Below are 9,178 nucleotides of genomic sequence, written 5' to 3' on the forward strand. Positions count from 1 at the left end.
TTAGGGTTAGGGTTCTGATTAGGGTTAGGGTTCTGATTAGGGTTAGGGTTCTGATTAGGGTTAAGGTTCTGATTAGGGTTAGGGTTAAAGTTCTGATTAGGGTTAAGGCTCGGATTAGGGTTAAGGTTCTGATCAGGGTTAAGGTTCCGATTAGGGTTAGGGTTCTGATTAGGTTTAGGGTTCTGATTAGGGTTAAGGTTCTGATTAGGGTTAGGGTTCTAATTAGGGTTAGGGTTCTGATTAGGGTTAAGGTTCTGATCAGGGTTCTGATTAGGGTTAAGGTTCTGATTGGGGTTAGGGTTAAAGTTCTGATTAGGGTTAAGGCTCGGATTAGGGTTAAGGTTCTGATCAGGGTTAGGGTTCTGATTAGGGTTAGGGTTCTGATTAGGGTTAGGGTTCTGATTAGGGTTAAGGCTCTGATCAGGGTTCTGATTAGGGTTAGAGTTCTGATTAGGGTTAGGGTTCTGATTAGGGTTAAGGTTCTGATCAGGGTTCTGATTAGGGTTAGGGTTCTGATTAGGGTTAGGGTTCTGATTAGAGTTAGGGTTCTGATTAGGGTTAAGGTTCTGATTAGGGTTAAGGTTCTGATTAGGGTTAGGGTTCTGATTAGGGTTAAGGTTCTGATTAGGGTTAGGGTTCTGATTAGGGTTAGGGTTCTGATTAGGGTTAAGGTTCTGATTAGGGTTAGGGTTCTGATTAGGGTTAAAGTTCTGATTAGGGTTAGGGTTCTGATTAGGGTTAAGGTTCTGATTAGGGTTAAGGTTCTGATTAGGGTTAGGGTTAAAGTTCTGATTAGGGTTAAGGCTCGGATTAGGGTTAAGGTTCTGATCAGGGTTAAGGTTCCGATTAGGGTTAGGGTTCTGATTAGGTTTAGGGTTCTGATTAGGGTTAAGGTTCTGATTAGGGTTAGGGTTCTAATTAGGGTTAGGGTTCTGATTAGGGTTAAGGTTCTGATCAGGGTTCTGATTAGGGTTAAGGTTCTGATTGGGGTTAGGGTTAAAGTTCTGATTAGGGTTAAGGCTCGGATTAGGGTTAAGGTTCTGATCAGGGTTAGGGTTCTGATTAGGGTTAGGGTTCTGATTAGGGTTAGGGTTCTGATTAGGGTTAAGGCTCTGATCAGGGTTCTGATTAGGGTTAGAGTTCTGATTAGGGTTAGGGTTCTGATTAGGGTTAAGGTTCTGATCAGGGTTCTGATTAGGGTTAGGGTTCTGATTAGGGTTAAGGTTCTGATCAGGGTTCTGATTAGAGTTAGGGTTCTGATTAGGGTTAAGGTTCTGATTAGGTTTAGGGTTAAAGTTCTGATTAGAGTTAGGGTTATGATTAGGGTTAAGGTTCTGATTAGGGTTAGGGTTTCTGATTAGGGTTAGGGTTCTGATTAGAGTTAGGGTTCTGATTAGGGTTAAGGTTCTGATTAGGTTTAGGGTTATGATTAGGGTTAGTGTTAAGGTTAAGGTTATGGTTAGGATTTAGGTTACTTTTAGGGCTAGGGGTCATGTTATGGTTAGGGTTTAGGTTAGGGTTAGGGTTAGGGGTATTCATAGGGTTAGGGTAAGGACATAAGCACACACACAACAAAGATGCCAACTTTCTGATGTACCAAACTGAAGCATTTTCACCTCCCTGTCCCGTTGATATAGCAAATAATAATACCAACAACTAAAACAGACTGTGGCTCTCCTCCTCATACACTGTGGAATGTTTCTCATGACACTGTGGATTAGATCACGATGACATGCAGGTTTGCAGATCTTATCACTGTGAGAGGAATGGTAAAGTATGAGGTTCCGTCATGTGAGACGGTTATGGGAAAAAGGAAGAACAGTGATACCAGGGGAGATGGCAGAGTTAAAGCATAAATTCCAGTTCACTCAGCAGACCTAACATCTCAACCAGAAAACTTTTTCTCTCCAGCCTATCTTAACTTCAAGTCCCTGAGCATGTGACAACGCAGTCACACTGTCACAGAGCAGGATTATTCACTGGTGCCGGTATTAACGACTCACCCACTGAAACAACAAGTTTGTTCTTGTCTTTAAATAATAAAACAATGCCTGGCTTTGTACAGCTGAACTAATTTCTCAGTGTGTGATCACAGTAATGACTGGGGGTGTTGGGTCCAAGGCAACACCTTAACACAAACACCTTCCACAAAGGCACCTGAAAAAGAGTGCAGATGACCTGTTCTTGTTTTGGGCACTATCAAGTTTATACATCTCTGGCGGTGACGGAACTGCTGTGGTTAAAGTGCTGGAGGCTGTTGAACCTGTTCGCTACACCCTGACTGGGATAACACCCAAGAATTTTACCTCGGAGACATTGGCAAAGGTATTCAGTGAGACTGGCAGTGACAGTGGCTTTCTGTATGAGGTAAATATCTTACATTTCTAATACTTAAAATGTATTTTCTATTCCATAATCAGAAACATTTTCCTGTGTTAGATGTATTTGTCTTCTCTTAGGGTTATTTTTCAGATGAATTCATTATCTCTTGTATTTTGTTTTGATGCTAAATGTAATTAAAAAGGAACACTTTTGTGTGTCTGTTCCATGGTTGACTGTTCAGACTGTTCAGAAGATAAATATGGTTGAATTCAGACGCCGTTTAAGTCAACACACACTTCGGTGTGTTGGAGGGTTATGATTTCAAAGGTGTGACTTTTAATAATGTTGTGTGACTTTCACATGATGTGACAAGTTATGACTTGTATCACTAAATGATAATGATCTGAGTAATCAAAGGAGTGGTCCATGTATATATAAAAAGTCAACTGACACTCAACTGTCAGGGTTTGGCTTCTTACTTTTTCTGCCTCCTCCACTTCTTATGCATATTTTCTTCATCTCTTACAGACATTACACATCAAGGATGGACAAGAAACATGGATACTCTCGTTCATTCAAGTTTGTTTGAGAAGGGGTTTGCTCTGTGTTTGGCTTAAAACTGTTTTATTCTGGATTACACTCAGGAAGACTTTTTCTGGCTGAACGGAGACGAGAAGATGAGAACTCAACAAAGGATGATATTCATATTACAAAGCTGCTTTGACCAAAAAGTTGAAAATATTGATCATACACCAGGACTGAAGTCAGAACCTATCGTACTCAGAGAGAGTACCAGACTTGTTCACAGGATAGTAATGAAAAACAAACTGTCATGGACCAGACAACGATACCTTAGTCATATTTTAAACCCATTAAGACATTCAGTTTAAGGGAACAACTCACACTCAACAGCATGTGGATTATTGGACATCTTTTCTACACTGCTCTGTGTTTCAAAACACTTTAAATCAACAGCTTCAACTCAACACACCAGGTAAGCTGATATTCTGAGGTGTTTTACAGTAGCAGGGGTTTACTCAGGCTGTCTGAGGGGCAGGGGCGAAAAGAGAAAAGGGCACCTCCTTTCAAACCCCTGGTACTCACAGTTAAGGTTATTTGGAAAGAAGAGGGGGGGTTTGAGCTTGTTACATTTAATTCACTGGAGGGGCATCCAAAGGGCACTTTTGTGCATTCAATCCAACGAAGAAGAACCTAGAGGGCACTTTTTAACAATTTATTGACTTTAAGGCATTCAGGAGTAGTTATCCATATTAAGTTCAATAGAAGTGCATCTAGAGGGTTCTTTTCAAAAATGTTTTATACATTTGAGGGGCATCTAATGAGTAGAGTATAGATTTCATTTCTAGAAAGGAGTTTGGTTTCATAAAACTCTGGTTGGGGAAAAAATTAAATGGTCTGACCTTCTGGGGTGCTCTCAACTGGAGCACCTACAAACATACTCAGGGCTCTCAAATCTCATGCATTGAGCGTGAGACACACGCATTTCAACCTGTCCAGTTGTCCAGTCCAAGTTGCGCAGTTTCCCGTATAGTTCAGAATCCGCTTGCCACGCACCAGCTAATCAAAAAGAAAAGAAAGACATATAACTACCCAACAGCCAATCAAAAAATAGCATCGCTGTATCCGGGTAAAACAACGTTACCTTCCAAAGAAAAGGATGCACATGCGCAATGCAGACTGACCGCAGGTGAGAAGACGCAATCTGTCGGGACAATATTACTAGCATAGCTCTTTTAAAGCCTACGATTGAATTACTCGTCTAACCACAATAACTGCAGAGATGGTAAGATGATGGGTGTTAACCACCTGTTGACTTGTACCAAAACTTAGTCACAATAGCAGTGAACTTTTTTAAAATTGTCTATAGCGACTCCAAATCTTGTTGACGTATGCTAAGTATGCTATGTATGCTATGTTAGCTTGTCTATATCGTGCGCTATGATAGCTGTGTTTAACTCCTTTAACTTTCTTTTCATAACAAGTCTTATTAAATGAGCAGGTTTTTCTAGTCGTGTTACTGTTGATGAAAATGTTTGTTGTGCCGGGTAAACTGGATTAGATTGTTTTCGCCTTCGGTTGTTTTCCTAAAATGGCGGAGAGGGCCTTCATAGAGTCCTTTTAGTAATGGTGCATGACACAACAAAAGCATCACAACAAAAAACGTATCAAATGTTGATGTCAAACCAAAAACTCTCAAATTTGAGTTTAAGAAAGTAACACTGTGATGCTTTCTCACAACCAGGCTCGACCTATACCTGAAGAGGAGTTGTCAACACCAGTGAGTATATTCTTCCTCTTTGGCCTTAATGCTGTACATCAACATGTCTGTCTGTCATAGACACACTGTGTTGTTTCAGCTTTGGAGCTGTAGGCTTTTTATTTAACCATGTAATAACAGTTTTCTATTATAAACAATAGAAGAATTGTAGGCTGTCCTCTGAGTATTATACTAATTATGATTTTCCTCACAGGTCCAGTGTGAGACAGACCCCACTGGTTTGGATGGAGTCATTGTGTATGGTGATCAAACCTATCCACTGAACCATCAGCCCAGAAATAATGAAGAGGAGTTGTCAACACCAGTGAGTATATTCTTCCTCTTTAGCCTTCAACAGTCAATCAACAGTCTGTCTGTCATAGACACACTGTAATAATAATAATAATAATAATAATAATAATAATAATAATAATAATAATAATACATTTTATTTATAAAAGCGCTTTAAAAGTTCCTCTAAGACACTTTACAGGAAAATAAATTATACAACAGAAAAGCAAAGGAAAGCAACAAAACAAAAATCAATCAATTCTAGTTTAAAAGCCTTTGTAAATAGGAGGGTTTTGAGTCCGGGTTTGAAGTTGGTGAGTGAGGGAGAGAGTCTGAGGTGTTGGGTGAGAGAGTTCCAGAGGGTGGGGGCAGCGACAGAGAAAGCCCTGTCCCCCCAGGTTCTGTGCTTGGGTTTGGTGAGAGGGGTGAGGAGGTTGGCATTGGTGGAGCAGAGGTTGCAGGAGGGATTATATGGCTGCAGAAGGTCAGTGAGGTAGGAGGGAGCTAGGTACTGGAGGGCTTTGTAGGTGATGAGGAGGATCTTGTACTGTATTCTGGAGGTTGATGGGAGGTCTTTGGAGGTTCTGGAGGACTGGGGTGATGTGGTCTCTGGAGCAGGGATGAGTGTGGAGGCATGCAGCTAAGTTTTGAATGTTTGTAATTTGTTGAGGAGAGTGTTAGGTCTACCATAGAGGATGCTATTGCAATAATCGAGTCTTGAGGTGATGAAGGCGTGGATGAGGGTTTCAGCAGCAGTGAAGGAAAGGGAGGGGCGGAGACAGGCGATGTTTTGGAGGTGGAAGAAAGAGTTTTTATAATATTGTTAATGTGCTGTTGAAAAAGAACACTGTATTGTTTCTCTTTCATACACAGATACAAACACACACACACACAAACACACACACACACACATTGTAAACAGCTTTGGAACTGCAGGCTTTTTTATTTAACCATGTAATAACAGTTTTCTATTATAAACAACAGAAGAAATGTATGCTGTCCTATGGGTATTATATTATTATGATTTTCCTCACAGGTCCAATGTGAGACAGACCCCACTGGTTTGGATGGAGTCGTAGTGTATGGTGATCAAACATATCCACTGACAGCTGTAAGTGTACGCATTAAAGGATGTGTTGGTTTTAAAGTTGCCTACAGACGTGCTTTCCAGCCATTTCACCTGTGGATACTAAAACAAAGCACTTATAGCTCTTGACACCATTTCACTGACTGCACACCTGTTTCTTTTCTCTTGTCTGAAGTTTACAGATCCTATATTAAAAATAATTCACATTTCACATGGGGAAAAAAAAGAGAGGATCATCATTTAATGTTTGTCTAACCCCTTTGTTTACCTTGCTGTCCCTGCAGTTTCTGAACCATGAGTCCAGATATAATGATTCCTCTGTGGACAGCTCGACCAGTGCGGGTGGTGGGCAGCAGCAGCTGGGAGGCTCAGGTAAATGAGGACAAACCCTCTATTAATGAATCTTTAAAATCTAAAACAGTTTCTAAGTTTACCTGACTCACATTTGAATTCTTTTCAGGACCGACACATCACCAGGAGGAGATCTTTGAGCTGTGGCTCTTTATAGTCTTGACATTTGAGACAGAATCCTCGCCCACTATACGTGTGTTGTCACTGTCGCTTTGGATGAGGACCACGGTCCAGGTACTTTCAGCATTAATCTTCATACTGTATGGTGTAGGCATTGTGCTCCACAGTCAGGGTGACCAGTCCGTTTTTACAGGGACAGTCCCAGTTTCTCATGTAGCAACGTCATATCATTCTTCTTCTACTGCAAGCTAGCGGGACACCCTTCTGTGTCTGTGCAGTTCAACAAAATATTAGTGCTGGTCTGGCTTTACATCACTCAACTCCCTCCTTTTGTATCTAACCTACATGGCGTTTCAAATCCACCAGGATTTGACTAATCAGGAGATTGTTGGTCACCTGTAGTGTAGATTTTATCGGGATTCATTTGAAAGAAATCTGAGCTTATAAGCAAGCTGCACTTTAGACCATTGGCCTACTCTTAGATGCTGCCACTGCAAGGTGGGATAAATACGCCCGTGTTACCCGCCTGCAAAGTATAACATAGAAGTGTGATGTGGGGCAAAGTAGTCCTGCGTCTGATCCTCCCTCTGAGGTAGAAACACAGGCGTAATGGGGGGCAGATGGTTAGTGTGTATGCAGTGATGGACAGTAACAGTAAATTTACTTGAGTACAGTCTTAATACAGATGTGTTGTTTCTTTTCTTGTCTGCAGGTGGAGTCTGGGTGATCCCTCTGTGGTTCTTCTGCTGATGATGATCTTCATGCTTTTTAATGTATATTAGAGTAATTCCATCCATCCATTATCTTGACCGCTTATCCCGTCAGGGGTCATGGGGGGCTGGAGCCTATCCCAGCTGTCTTCGGGCGGAAGGCAGGGTACACCCTGGCTAACACAGAGAGACAGACAACCATTCATGCACACACTCCCACCTACGGGCAATTTAGAGTGATCAATCAACCTGAGCATGTTTTTGGATTGTGGGAGGAAGCCGGAGTACCCGGAGAGAACCCACGCATGCACGGGGAGAACATGCAATCTCCACACAGAAAGGCACCCGCCCGGCCGGGGATTCGAACCAGGAACCTTCTAGCTGTGAGGCAACAGCGCTACCCACTGCACCACCGTGCAGCCATATTAGAGCAATTAGTTAATTTAATTTCTGCATTTCTATATTCATTTCATAATTTGAATATTGTAATGTATACATCTCTTTGTAAATACTTGTAAACACGTAATGTTTTAATTACGCTGTACAAATAAAACATTTTTACCTTACAAAGAGTGTCCTCATTTTTTCACATCTATCGATTATCACACCTTTAAGTCAAATATTTTGAAATCTAGTGGTTCAATGCTTCACAGGTCGTAATGTGTCACACCTTCTTAATAAAATCAAGATCTGGCATCTGTGCTAACATGTCTCATTAAGAATGAGTTCATACTGATTATCAATTTTGCTTATACCCTTATTTATTTGATTTTATTGCATCAATTTTATTTTTTATGATTATGACTTATATTATTCTTCCCATTACTGTTGTTTCTTGTCTCTCTGTTCTTGTGTGAAGCATGCTTGTATGTATAAAAGGTGCTATATAAATAAAGTTGAGTTGAGGGATACTTTATTAAGATAAATGTTTAAATTACAGAATACAAATAAGATTGGTGAGGGCTTGAAGTGTTGTTGTGCAGCGTGTTGAAGCTCTGACTAAACATCCAGTTCTACCATTTTCTCATGTTTTTCACTCTTCGTCATTTCTATGAGATAAAAACTGCAAACAAAGATCCATGGGAGGCCATGTAGGCCAAACACACACACACACACACACACACACACACACAAACACAAACACACACACACACACACAGGCAAAAGGAGGACAAACCCCAATTTGTGACATTTTTGCTGCAAATAAAAACTTTGAACTTAGTGAAGACAACCCACTTCAATTAGATAACAAAAACACAGTTGTCCCAGTAACTGATTTTGCTGAAGAATCAAAGAGTTATGAGCAGAATTCAAGAGACCTTCTGAGCCACAATTGTTATCATGGCGTACAATTGCTTTTAAGCCTCGTCATAGAATTTACATGAATGTTACAGACGATACATTTTAAATCCACAAACTGCAATATCTTGAATAAAAAGTGAGTTATTCTTGAAAGTAAATAATCTGTTAAGTAAAAAACAACACTGATCACCAGAATCACCTCCTCTTTGGCAAAAAAAGCGGGAGATCTTCTGTTTTTTTTATAACCCGTTTTATACAATTTTTAATGTATTTATATATCACCTTTATACAAACAAGCAGGCAGCCCAAAGTGCTTAGTTGGAAGGCATGATGAAGTGCTTCAGACACACATTCAGTCTGCCTTGACACACTTATGCATCCCCATACCATCAGGTATGCTAGCTTTTGAAATGTGCACTGATAATAAGTCAGGAATGGAGGACGCGGTGTCCATGACTTCCAAAAAGACTGTCAAAATTTGGATTTAGTCTGTAGTATGACTGCTCTGTTAGATCTGTTCTGCAGGATGCTGGGTCAGACGTCACTGGATTTCCGGTTTCAAAAAGCAGAAGTTAACAACGGCCAAGCTGGTAGAGAAACCGCTTTTTTTAGCATCACTTAGGATTTAAAAAGTTAAGAAGTGGTTTATATGGAATTTAAAAGTTTTTTACAGCACCTAAAAACTGAGTTCCCCCCATCAAAAGAGAATAAAAAAGA

The 9,178-nt window shown here is 40.5% G+C and overlaps 2 long non-coding RNA genes across 2 annotated transcripts; both read left to right on the forward strand.

The window, feature by feature from the left end:
* Positions 1–3,000: 3,000 nt before the first annotated feature.
* LOC117827252 lies at positions 3,001–4,927 on the forward strand. The gene is made up of 3 exons (XR_004634168.1): positions 3,001–3,316; positions 4,586–4,621; positions 4,815–4,927. It is a non-coding gene; the product is annotated as an uncharacterized LOC117827252 (long non-coding RNA).
* Positions 4,928–5,922: 995 nt separating this feature from the next.
* Positions 5,923–7,304, forward strand: LOC117827251. The gene is made up of 4 exons (XR_004634167.1): positions 5,923–6,002; positions 6,263–6,350; positions 6,439–6,563; positions 7,162–7,304. It is a non-coding gene; the product is annotated as an uncharacterized LOC117827251 (long non-coding RNA).
* The last annotated feature ends 1,874 nt before the right edge of the window (positions 7,305–9,178 follow it).

Source organism: Notolabrus celidotus, chromosome 15, assembly GCF_009762535.1.
Source record: "Notolabrus celidotus isolate fNotCel1 chromosome 15, fNotCel1.pri, whole genome shotgun sequence".
NCBI classification, from domain to species: Eukaryota; Metazoa; Chordata; class Actinopteri; order Labriformes; family Labridae; genus Notolabrus; species Notolabrus celidotus.